Source organism: Silurus meridionalis, chromosome 1, assembly GCF_014805685.1.
Source record: "Silurus meridionalis isolate SWU-2019-XX chromosome 1, ASM1480568v1, whole genome shotgun sequence".
Taxonomy (NCBI): domain Eukaryota; kingdom Metazoa; phylum Chordata; class Actinopteri; order Siluriformes; family Siluridae; genus Silurus; species Silurus meridionalis.
Window position 1 is genome coordinate 13,510,337 of NC_060884.1, and position 14,019 is coordinate 13,524,355.

Here is a 14,019-nt window from a genome sequence, read left to right on the forward strand (position 1 = left end):
TAATGCTTTTGAGAGACACATGCAGTATGGAATAGTAGAATGTTGCTTCAGTATTCCTTTCACTTGGAATAAGTCTCTAACCTTCCCTGCTCTGAAACAACCACAAACCATTGATCTTGCACCTGTTTGACTGTGGGTGTAAAGCAGTCTAGTAACATAAGTTCTGGTATGTATGTCCTTCTGTTAAATCAAAAGATTTTAGTTTATCTTAATGATAATATAATTAATAAATAAACCACTTAGTATTTTTTACACTATATTGGTAAGACAGTTTTATTATTTCTATCAGTACTGACCAAAGTGTTTTTCAGAATTACTATCATTTTTATATTATTTATCAGAAGTAATTTTTAAATGTGTTCTTATCAGTACTGATTCTTTTGTTTCAGTATTTTTTAATGGTACTGGTGGTGTTACAGTATAACTATCAGAACTGATTTGTGTGACAGTGTTTCTATCAGTACTGGAGGTAGTGTTTCTGTTTTTCAGGCAATATTGGTGGTATTGTTTCAATATTTCTACATGACTGACAGGGGTGTTTCAAATTTTCTATTGTTGCAGTATTCCTGTCAGTACTGATTTTGGTGTTTCTGGTTTTTAATCTGTACTGGCAGAGGTGCTTAAATATTTCTGTCAGTACTGACAGGGATGTTTCAGTATTTCTATTTAAATACTGTAGTACTGAAATATATATACGTATATATATATTTCTTTCCCTCCATCAGATACCACAGCTTCCGCTCAGATCTCAGCATGCTTGTCAGATATATCTTTATGGATGAGTGCTCACCAACTTAAACTCAACCCCAGCAAAACAGAACTGCTGGTCATCCCAGGTGATTCATCCCCAGGTCAAGATCTCCAAATAACACTTCATGACTCTCTGCTCTCCCCTTCAGCCACTGCTCGTAACCTTGGGGTAACTATGGACAATGAACTGTCTTTTTTCCCACATGTCGCTAATGTTGCTCGTTCTTGTCGATTTCTTCTCTATAACATCCGAAGGATTCGACCATTTCTGTCCATACAGGCTGCCCAGGTGCTTGTTCAGTCTCTTGTCATTTCAAGACTTGACTACTGCAACTCTCTGCTGGCAGATCTCCTCCTGAACGCTATTCGTCCACTGCAAATGATCCAAAATGCAGCTGCACGACTTGTGTTCAATCAGCCCAAGTTTTCCCACACCACCCCACTGCTGCACTCCCTTCACTGGCTTCCAGTAGCTGCACGTATCAAATTCAAAACACTGATGCTTGCCTACAAGGCCAAAAATGGACCAGCACCATCTTACCTCAGTGACCTCATCACATCTCGCACTGCACCACGCTGTCTGAGATCCTCCAGCACTGCTCGACTGGTACCACCTTCTCTCAGAATGAGAGGTAAGTACACTTCAAGGCTCTTCTCTGTTCTGGCACCGAGGTGGTGGAATGAACTTCCCCTAGATGTCCGTACAGCAGAGTCCCTGATTATCTTTAGGCGACGACTGAAGACCTACCTCCTCCTGAAATACCTAAATTAGCACTTTCCAAGTTTGTAGAATTTGAGTTATATTTATATTAAGTTTGTAATCTTGCGTACCAGTGTAGATTTATTCATTACTAGAGATTTAAAGCACTTTTGTACGTCGCTCTGGATAAGGCGTCTGCTAAATGCCGCAAATGTAAATGTAAATGTAAATGTAAATAAATATATATATATATATATATATATATATATATATATATATATATATATATATATACACACATATATATATATATATATATATATATATATATATATATATATATATATATATATATATACGTATATATATTTCAGTACTACAGTATTTCAGTAGTTATATCAGTACTGACGCCATTTCATTATTTCTATCAGTACTGACGGCATTTTAGTAGTTTTTTCAGTCCTATGGTATTTCAGTAGTTATATCAGTACTGACGCCATTTTAATATTTCTATCAGTACTGATGATATTTTAATATTTCTATCAGTACTGACGGTATTTCAGTAGTTCTATTAGTACTGACGGTATTTCAGTAGTTATAGCAGTACTGATGGTATTTCAGTAGTTCCATCAGTACTGATAGTATTTCAGTAGTTCTATTAGTAATGATGGTATTTCAGTAGTTATGTCAGTACTGACGGTATTTTAATATTTCTATTAGTACTGATGGTATTTCAGTAGTTCTATTAGTACTGATGGTATTTCAGTAGTTCTATCATTACTGACGGTATTTCAGTAGTTATATCAGTACTGGCGGTATTTCAGTAGTTCTATTAGTGCTAACGGTATTTCAGTAGTTCTATCAGTACTGACGGTATTTCAGTAGATCTATTAGTACTGACGGTATTTCAGTAGTTATATCACTACTGACGGTATTTCAGTAGTTCTATTAGTGCTGACGGTATTTCAGTAGTTCTATTAGTACTGATGGTATTTCAGTAGTTCTATAATTACTGACGGTATTTCAGTAGTTATATCAGTACTGACGGTATTTCAGTAGTTATATCAGTACTGACGGTATTTCAGTAGATCTATTAGTACTGATGGTATTTCAGTAGTTCTATTAGTACTGATGGTATTTCAGTAGTTCTATCATTACGGACGGTATTTCAGTAGTTATATCAGTACTGGCGGTATTTCAGTAGTTCTATTAGTGCTGACGGTATTTCAGTAGTTCTATCAGTACTGACGGTATTTCAGTAGATCTATTAGTACTGACGGTATTTCAGTAGTTATATCACTACTGACGGTATTTCAGTAGTTCTATTAGTGCTGACGGTATTTCAGTAGTTCTATTAGTACTGATGGTATTTCAGTAGTTCTATCATTACTGACGGTATTTCAGTAGTTATATCAGTACTGGCGGTATTTCAGTAGTTCTATTAGTGCTGACGGTATTTCAGTAGTTCTATCAGTACTGACGGTATTTCAGTAGATCTATTAGTACTGACGGTATTTCAGTAGTTATATCACTACTGACGGTATTTCAGTAGTTCTATTAGTACTGACGGTATTTCAGTAGTCATAGCAGTACTGATGGTATTTCAGTAGTTATATCAGTACTGATGGTATTTCAGTAGTTCTATTAGTACTGATGGTATTTCAGTAGTTCTATCATTACTGACGGTATTTTAATATTTCTATTAGTACTGATGGTATTTCAGTAGTTCTATTAGTACTGATGGTATTTCAGTAGTTCTATCATTACTGACGGTATTTCAGTAGTTATATCAGTACTGGCGGTATTTCAGTAGTTCTATTAGTGCTAACGGTATTTCAGTAGTTCTATCAGTACTGACGGTATTTCAGTAGATCTATTAGTACTGACGGTATTTCAGTAGTTATATCACTACTGACGGTATTTCAGTAGTTCTATTAGTGCTGACGGTATTTCAGTAGTTCTATTAGTACTGATGGTATTTCAGTAGTTCTATAATTACTGACGGTATTTCAGTAGTTATATCAGTACTGGCGGTATTTCAGTAGTTATATCAGTACTGACGGTATTTCAGTAGATCTATTAGTACTGATGGTATTTCAGTAGTTCTATTAGTACTGATGGTATTTCAGTAGTTCTATCATTACGGACGGTATTTCAGTAGTTATATCAGTACTGGCGGTATTTCAGTAGTTCTATTAGTGCTGACGGTATTTCAGTAGTTCTATCAGTACTGACGGTATTTCAGTAGATCTATTAGTACTGACGGTATTTCAGTAGTTATATCACTACTGACGGTATTTCAGTAGTTCTATTAGTGCTGACGGTATTTCAGTAGTTCTATTAGTACTGATGGTATTTCAGTAGTTCTATCATTACTGACGGTATTTCAGTAGTTATATCAGTACTGGCGGTATTTCAGTAGTTCTATTAGTGCTGACGGTATTTCAGTAGTTCTATCAGTACTGACGGTATTTCAGTAGATCTATTAGTACTGACGGTATTTCAGTAGTTATATCACTACTGACGGTATTTCAGTAGTTCTATTAGTACTGACGGTATTTCAGTAGTCATAGCAGTACTGATGGTATTTCAGTAGTTATATCAGTACTGATGGTATTTTAATATTTCTATTAGTACTGATGGTATTTCAGTAGTTCTATCATTACTGACGTTATTTAAGTAGTTATATCAGTAATATTTCTATTAGTACTGATGGTATTTCAGTAGTTATATCAGTACTGATGGTATAGCTTCAGCCCGCAGAGTGCAGTAGTAAGTGTATGTGTATACGATAGAGACCGCGAGTGCGGGGTTTCCCGAGTCGGACTGCAGGGTCACCGCGCCCATCTCTGTTCTCTGATGGCCGGATGAGAAGTAGAAGTGGAGAAAACTGTTCCTTACAGGAAAACCGACGGGAAGTGGCGGCCGTCTGACTCGCACCCTGATCAAAAAATTGTCCCACGGACTTAAATGAGAAACAAACTCGACGCCGCAATTGAGATATCCTGTCGACATCTTTCCAAGGCGGTTTTTTAGTCCTCGCCTCCTGCACCGAAATTGTTTGAGAGCTTGAAGTCGTCCGTGAAGCGCCGCTCCTCCGACTCAGGCTAGTTAGCCTAGCTCGTTCTTGCTCGTTGATGCGTGGATTTGACAGAAACACGGCGTTTTCTTTCGGTCAATGCCATATACAGCAAGGCCAACTACGACTGAATACAGGTATGTATATCGGATGTGGGTTTGTACTGCTGACCAGGGGATGTGGAACGCATTTTAGCGGGGTGTATTTGAGCAGGAGTAATGACTAGGTAGCAGTAACCGGGGGTGGGGTGGTGGTAACAGTTAGCTAGCCGACCAGTTTACATACAGGCAAAAACGCCAGGCAAATAAAAGAGCGAGTGGTGTTTGCCTAACCGCAAACCAAACACACGGGCTGTTCTTTCTTATAGTTAATTTATTTGTTTCCCAGCAGTACATTAAATGGTATTTTCCACACAGATTCCTGGTATCTTTATGTCTGAAGGCACGAAGCAGCAGCGGTTTTTCAAAAAGGGAACATTTTCAGGCCTTTGACTTTTAAACTGCGGCCGAACTGACCGCCTCGACCTGCTGTTCAAGCTGCTCGCTTTATGTAAAAAATTACTATCGAATAAATAAGTGACTTGTGCACCACGTTGTTAGGGTTTTGTTAAATTTGAGCGTTGCAGTATTTTTTAGGTAACTTAGCCCCTTGAGGGTGTCGTAACCTGGAAGACCGCTAGCTAATTAGCCATGGTAGCCGGCTAAGAAAGCTAACTCAGCTGGCTTATTCACCTCGAGTATTTTTTCCATCTCAACTCTGTTTGCTTCGCGTTTTACAGCTAAGATAAGCGATATACATAATAATAAAGTTGTATTTTGTAGGCTCTGTCGATTTCAGTTCGTGTGTTTCGCCTGAAGTTAGCTGGGTAGCGGTCAAAATCTATCGGAGTCGCCTTTTCGCTGACACTTCTGCAAGTTTTATTTTACAGATTTCACCGAAAATATGCGCTCAGTGCATTGAAATAGTTTAGCTGCCTGAGTTTGGCTGAGGCTCCAGACTCGACACCATTGTACTCCGTGGTGTTTGAGGCAATTAGCTGCATCCATGTAAACCCTAACTGAGCCCCAGTGCCTATAACGAGTTAATCGGATCGGGTGGTTCACCGAGGCAAAGGCCTCTCTGATCATGGCTCCAAACAGCCAATAGATTATATTCGATGTCTGTGTGATCGCTTTCGCTGATCCACCCGGAACGATCACTTGTCATGACCACCATGTTGTAGTAGACGCGGGGGAGAGAGGCGTTCAGCCGGACTGTCTGTGATCATTCATGAGCAAGCTCACAAGTTAGTCTAACAAATTAGAAATGGCCGTATTTTAAATCGAAAAGCTCATTTTTCTCTCGCATTCCGAGCGAGTAAACCCCCAGTGGTGAATAAATCCGAGGAATAAATTGCTTGGTGGGTTCAGAGACCAAGAAGCGGCTGCGAACAAGATGGCGTTCGGAGCCTTTTCTCCTCCTCAGCTTTTCCCTTCTCCGAGATCTCAGCCTGCCATTGATTTAGGCCACAGCGGGGCTTTCTGTCGGCCCTGACACAGCTTTAGCTGATCTATTCCCAAATATTCGCTTTAATGCATAGTTAGTTTGTAGTATAACAACTTAGCTGTTTATGTAACCATTGAACACTGCATTTTTTAAAGGCATCCACCTCCTTAATGTTCACATTGATTAACCTGACGTGACCGGTATTTCATTCATTTCGACACCATTAGATATGTAGACCACTTTGTAGATGTTTTTTTTTTCCCCTGCAGATCCGATGTTCTTTCTAATGCACAGTCGTTCCTGTTACACATCAGTTCTAGCACTCCCACTGCTCCTGATGTCCATCTGTCTGCACCATTTTTGCATTCACACATATTCTTCTGCTAAATTTGCCCTCTCTGACTCAGGATTAATGCATATTTTTGTATGCTCCATTTCAAATTCAGTCCTGCTGTATCACTCTTGTCGTTTAAGAACCCTCGTATTTGCTCGAGTCTTGTGTGGGTTTTCCGGTCCTTACACTTGTTTTGTTGAACTGTAATAAGACTGTACCCAGTTACCACTAATACTGACACTGTGGTCATAACCGAATCTCGATACTGAATTGGGTAATGGCAACACCTCTGGTGCTAGATAGGTGCACAAAATGTAAAATCATAATAACACAGTACCTGTCCTGGATTTCTTTTAAAATGGGGTAGAAATGCTGTCTGGTTTTCCGTTTTTCAAAGATAAAATGGTTCTCATTGTCATGAGAGTACAATTTGAGTTGCTCTCCATATCGTTATTGTCATATAAACATGTAAATGCGTTCCGATTAGCAGACCGAACCTTTTATGGAGTTTTATATTTGACTCTTATGTTGTTCTCAGTAGCCATGTTTACATGTACACTTTTTTTTGTCGTTCCGATTAAAATCGTTCCGATTGAAAGATTCGGTGGACTGTTTACATGAGACGTTATCTAATCCGACATAGTGTTTATATGTGCCGGCGCTTTCAATTTGAATGACTTTGTGACATGTGCACATTGGCCTATGTCCTGTTGCAGTCTTGTATTTCTGTTCACATGGGGTATTTCTTATTCGTGCTATTTTTATGTAAATTGTTGCTCTTAATCAAGCAACAGCATGAATTTGCAGGCCTGCTACTGCTGAAAGGTATGAGGAAAATACAGATGCAGGAAGTGGAGCTTTTTTGTGGCTGTGCATCTCTAAGGAGCATCTCAATATTACCCCCCTGTTGATGAAGGTCCGGAGTAAGGAGTGGTGGAGGCGGGTTGTATTGCTGGAATTTATTGACCTGGAATGCAAACAAAACTTTTGTTTAAGTCGTGTTTGTCATTCACATGTTTGTGTGGACTTGTAGAGGGATTTATGGCCCTAGAAAAAGAGATGCTTCTGGTCTTTTTATACAAACTCGTAAGTTGTGTGGAATACAGTGTTGTGGCAAATCAGTTCGGTGTTCACAAGAGCACAGTAAAAAAGTGTCTATATTCTGCGAGGAATTGATGAATGGGCCAATACACAATCTGATCTGGATGCCAGGTAAAGACGAGGCATCCGAAATTGTAAGGAGATTTAAGGAAGCACATGTTCCCCCTTTAGGTAACGGCACCCACATCCCAATTCTCCCTCCATCTGATGGTTTCAAAGATTTCATCAATTGACAAGTCGCAAAGTAATCAGTTTGAACGCGTTTAAAGAATTTTTATTTTGTTCCCTTTATAGAAAGGTTTATTACATTCCTCTCAAACCGATTACAATTTCATTTGGTTTGGGCATTTTTTTATTCCGATTGAGATGTTTATATAGAGCATTTTCATTGGACTTTTAAACCAAATACAATGCTCCATGTAAACACACTTACTGATTTTATGTGTACCAAACATTGAAAATACCAGAAGTAGAAATGAACAAATGACATGTACTTGCATTACTGTGAGTATTTTTTTTTTGCTTGTAATTTTTAATGAAGTGTTAAAAATCAGATTAATTTTACTGTTAGATTGTGAGTTGTGTGTATTGTTCAAATTATTCTATTGCGCAACATTTTAAACGAGTAAAAAACTAAATAAAAAAAACAAGGGAATAAATTGCATTGTGGAATTTTTGCCTTAAAGAAAAAACATAAGGAAGATCAGAGGAAGGAAAGTCAAAAGGAAGACTGAGATGGACAGTCAGACAGCAGTGATCCAGACCCAGCTGAAAGCCAAACCCGATCAAATTCTGTTGAAACTGAACTTGAAAGAAATTAACTGAGCCCTGGCCATATTTTAGTGACCACGTCAGCTTCAAGTGTAAGAAAAGCAACAGGTCGGTCATGCAGTGTAAGATGTTTGTCCATAGACCGAACTAGCAGCTTATAAACCCGCTCATCAAACCCGCACAAGCATGTAGAGGTCAGTTATGCAATTCCTGTATTGCTACCCTGGTAGTTAAATCAAAGATTGCATAGTTTAGTAAGAGGCTTGATTTCAAATTAGCCAAAAAGACATTTGCACATGACCATTGATAATGTTGCTCTAGCAACCTGCTGGTAACTAGGTATTAAATTTGTGAATGCTAGTGAGGTCTCATTTAAATTACAACCTGTTTAAAAGTAAATAAGGACATGACTTCATATACAGTCACATTTACACGAACAACTGTGTGAATGTCAGTGGTAGTTCGGTTGCTTTAAAGTGGGGTTGTGTGAGGTAGTTCTTACCAGATAGTGTATCACTATGGGATCAACAATTTTAAAATGTTGAACCAAAGTGAAAGAAGAATTTTTGCTTACGTTTCCAAAACTTGCAGTTCGATTTCTGTCTAAATCTGAACGAACATAAGCATAATCATTAGTCTACTAGTTCTAGATTCAAAGCTCCTCCTCTGGCCAATCAATCCAGATGCCAATGCGACTCATTGCTACTGCGGCAAATTTGAGCAAGCGTGAAGATGGCTTACCAGCATCAGTCTGCAAATAATTACGGGTAATTTAATATAAATGTTCTTAGGGGGTGACAAATGTTGTATAAGTACACCAAATGTTAAGTGAAGGTCAAAACAAATTGCACCAAAGCCAAAATCCACAAAACTGCCAAAATTCACCAAAACAGACCATCATCCGTTTACAATATGTTTCTTGTAGTGAATATCTTCTGAGGGTGTTTTTAAATTAGTACAAACATACACTTTATAGCAAATGTGCAAATTGAGAGCAAACAAAAGAATACATATATGTATGGAAGAACTATATATGGTGTGGTAAAATCAACCAAATGAAAGTGATCTGGTCTCATTTTGGCTTTTATGTTTGATGTTTAATGTCAAATGGTGCTATATTCAATTTCTGTTCAATTGTTTACCAATTGGTTTAGCTTTAGGCCATTTTTGTACATTTACAGGATTGGCAGAGACTCATTAAGAGCGACTTGCAATGATCGAATCATTTTATATATGGAAATAAACAGGGACAAAAGTATACAAAAAGTAAAATATGTACAGAAAACTTGATTTGGTTTGCAAATCTAATCGCTGAATTCATTTTTAATATTGTGTGATTTTTCTAAATGTGTTTATTGCAATCGCAAATTTAAAAATAAGTGTGCATCAAACGATAAAGTTAATTCCCATAAACCTGTTTTACTTTGTTATTCTAAATTTATTTTTAAATGTGTTCCGTTTAATTGAAAAACCACAGTTCATCTGAGATTTGTAATTTTACTTGTCCTGAAGTAAAATTTCATTAAAGTAATAGCACTTTGGAAATAATAATAAAATATTTCACTCTGTTGCCTCTTTCCACCTCTGGGGGGAAAAACATCCTGAGGGGAGTGAATTCAAAATTGATTTTTGATTTCACTCATCAGGATTAAAATATTTTGGAATAATAGCTGTTGACTACTTTAATATGTTAAATATTAAAGTGTGGAAAATTAGACCTGCAATATTAGTTGGTGCCCATATAGTAAAACAAAGTCTATACCCATATAGTTATGTGTTTCTGAAAATGATATGGTTTGGGTTATCTAATGTACAACAGGTAATAAAGTTTCTGTTGGATAAAAAGCTCCATGCTGCCATTTAGCAAAGGTGTATGAATTAATTATGAGACAGCATGGTAACATTACCTTACTTTAGTAGATTAACAAGCAAACCGCATGTTCACCATAGGAAATTAATATTGCATGACAGTACAAGCAGACATATAATATTCAAATGTTTGTTTATTTTAAAAAATTACTTTAAACCTCGCAATGCTGTGCAGATGTTGGGAGAACAACTGAACATTTCCCAACAGTTAATGTAATGTCTTGAAGAAACAAAAGAAACACGTTTGGCATTTTAAAGATCAAGTATGCATTATATCAAACAGACAAACAACTTCTGGGTGGAGAACAGTAACGGTACTGCATTTGTATAATAAACGGCATATATTATTATATTTTATATATATATATATATATATTATATATATAATATAAGGTTGCTTTTGGTAACCTTAAGATAAAAAAAAGACTGTTGTAGGTTTTCCAGATTAAGATTTGGGACACTCCTGAAAAGACTGAAACTAAAAGTTAAAATTGAGTAATTTTTGGTATTGTTATATAGAGAATGATGGTTGTGTGAGAAAACCCAATGTGCTACATGAACTTTGTCAGAACCTGATAATTCTAAACTTGTATTCTTCAGTCTTTATTAAATTAATCAAACTTTATTAGTTTGCTTACTGGATGCTATAGCATTACAGTAACTTCCATTTTTGTTTTGCTTAGTCAGGATTTTCTTATTTTGACATCAAGGTTACTCCAGTTGTTTTAATAGTAGAACTTAACATGTAATAACCTAAAAGCTTTAATATGTCAGGGGAAGGAAACACTACTGTAAAACGTGTTTCTTTGCTTTAGAGTTTCCAAAGTCTTCTCTGTTATAATAATTTACTAGGGCTGTGTTCATACCGTCATTTTCTGGTACGGCTTTCGGTTTGGTAAACACGTGTACTAAATGCAATCCTATTTACGTGCGGAACCTAGTTAAAATCTATAATAGTGTAAAGGTTTGCTCAGGAACATATTAAGTGGCAGACTGCAAGTTTGTTTAGTCTCCGCCTCGCACTTTGAGCGCATATCTTTTTTTTTTTTTTTTTATCAACAACAATGCTAAGGAATAAAAAAAAATAGTTGTCACTGTGGCTACTCACTCTACCAGGAATAAGATTTGTTTTGCAAATGCAGAAAAATGCTAAAGAATATATTCTTCCTATGCTGGAAGTGGCTAGCGGCTAACGCTAGCGCTATAGATTCTTAAGTGTTTTATGTGCAGCTTCAAGAATTTCTCTTAAAAGGAGAAAATGCTGACAGTGTTGCTGAAATGAGCAGAACAGTAAAGTAGAGCATATTAAAAAAAATTTAATTTTAAATGTATGTTTCACGTACACATCTGTATTACCCAAATGGGGTCGAACAAATGTAAACTTTTAACATTTTTCCATTTATATAATTGTATTTAATCAATCTAATTTGTGTAGATTCAGATGATTACTCAATTGAATCAGTAAAATAGTGTATTGCATTAATTAGATTATTTATAAATTATTTATTTTTTATAAAATACTAGAAAATAATATTGTACGGTATTAAAAATGTAAACTGTTGTTCACAAATGTAAAAAAAAAAAAGTGTTGCATTTATTCCCCCAAACTGCACAGATATTTTACCGAATTGTGATTTAAACAGAGGAACTAAGTCATTTTGTAGAGTTTAGAGCGAATTTAGAAAAACGCCCTGCACAATTATGTTCTAAATGTATTATAACAAAAGATTCCCCCAAAAGCTCTTATTAATACTCAGCTATCAAGTTTTTGTGTGGGTGAGTTTGAGGTTGTGTTCAATCTGAGATGCTTTTCTGCACACTATGATTCTAATGAGTGCTTATTAGGTTATTATATAGTTCCTGTCTAAGAATGACTTGTCTGCTCATTCTTCAGATCTTTTAGATCATCATCAGCATGTTTCAGCCTGCAGAGCCTCCACACACCGGATGTTTTTTGTACTATTATGTGTAAACTATAGACATTGGTGTTTTTCTGCAATACAAAAAAAAAAAGAGAAAACCTTATCTGGCACCAACCACTATAACATCTGATCATGGTTAAAGTCAAATTAAGATATACACACTGTTTTTATATATATATATATATAAAAACAGTGTGTATATCTTAATTTGACTTTAACCATGATCAGATGTTATAGTGGTTGGTGCCAGATAAGGTTTTCTCTTTTTTTTTTTGTATTGCAGAAAAACAATACCACCAATTCTGAAGATTGCCTATTTTGCAAATGTAATCATGCCTGAAGTTTAAATAAAGTTTAAAATATATATATCAATTATAATATAATGTATATCTTGTAGTTTGAAAATTGGGAAATGTCTGTCTTGCAGTAAATTATTTTTATTTTTATTTGTTTATAGATAACGCAATCTAAAAAAAAAACTTTTTTTTTTTACATATCAAACATTTTTCCACTAAATTTTAAACAAGGAAATATTTACCTTTATTTTATATATATTTTAGGGCAATATTGTTGCACAGGTCCAGGATCTCGACTGTCTGTGTGGAGGTGTACATTCTAAACTGGCTATTCTAAATTGCCACTAGTTGAAATTGTGTGTTCTTGGTGCCCTTTTATAAATGTCCTCTCCAGGGTGATTTCCTGCCCACACACACACACACACACACACACACACACACACACACACACACACAGAGGCTCTGCATCCACTGTGATTAGGAATGGTCAGTAATCTGGTTTTAGTAATGCTAAAAGAAGTCAAATTTACTGAGCAGTCATACTAAGAGTTTATGACTGGCATATGTTCAGTAGTGAGTTTGCCTCACTAGTGCCGTTGTAAATAGAGTTTGCTTAAAAGATTTTTTTTCTATAAATAGTCGTTGGTCTCAACACAGGGAACATGAATTTCCAAACTTTCCAGAGTGGTGAGATGGTAGTTCTAAATGCTTACTACCTTACAGCTGATTCAGGGTTCCATTGTACTAAACAGTACATACATCAGGCAGGTTGGCTAATTGGACAGTATCCTAACCTTTTCAGGTGTAGGAAAGCGTTTTCATTTATTTCAATTTGGATTGATCTGACCCCTCAAGCCTTCTCAGTGCGAATGGCAGTGTATCTTCACATCACTATGGATTTTGAATGAGGCAGATGCATTTGTATTGTCGTTTGGTGAAATTGGTGAACTCCCCAGATGATTAGAAGACGCATTTGAAATGCTTGGACAACAGCGTGTAGCAATATGTAATATTAGATACACATGGTTGGTAAATCGAGGTCATGATCACAACACAATGTTCATATTTAGATTTTTTTATATTGTAAGTCTCTTAATTACTCAACTATTTATTAGCACTTTTATTTTAAGTTTCTTTCTTAGTATAGGAATGTATATAGACAGTCATTTTTGAATGCAATTTATAACAATAGCTACAGGATAACTAGTGCAGGACAACTGTGTGTTCAACTTTTTATGTGGGAACAGTGAAGTTATTCAGATTTTAGTGCAAGCTTTGATTTTGGACTCTATTTTAGTAGTGTATAAGTATGCAAAGTGAAAGTGTGTTTTGCCATGACTTTACATGTGTACATGATTTTGGAGAGCATGGAACAGAAGGAGAAGGGTGGTTTCCTTTTTGGCCAAGAAGCAGAACTTGGCAAGATCTCAGTCACTTACAGTGGTTTCTACCAGTTCTATTCTATAATTTTTACTTGGGATGTTTGTCATTCTTGACCTGTTTATAGAAGACGTTTTCAGAGCAAAAATCACTTGTACAAGTAGTGGTGTCTGTAATAAAACGAATTTTCTGATATAAAAAACGCTTTCCTGTTCGCTTATTTAATCGCTTTTCTTGTTTGATGATCTTCAGTTGAGGCTATAGTGTTCAGTTTTGGCGTGCATTAGATAGAAATTGTACAGTTACAGGCAGTTTTTTTGGCTGAAGTGTAC

The 14,019-nt window shown here is 36.2% G+C and overlaps 1 protein-coding gene across 1 annotated transcript in view; it reads left to right on the forward strand.

The window, feature by feature from the left end:
• The first annotated feature begins 4,261 nt into the window (after positions 1-4,261).
• gnb1b (guanine nucleotide binding protein (G protein), beta polypeptide 1b) overlaps positions 4,262-14,019 on the forward strand; it is a 19,651-nt gene continuing 9,893 nt past the window's right edge. The window contains exon 1 of the mRNA XM_046851712.1: positions 4,262-4,666. The gene's annotated coding sequence lies outside the window, so the exon portion shown is untranslated. The remainder of the gene's footprint in view (positions 4,667-14,019) is intronic.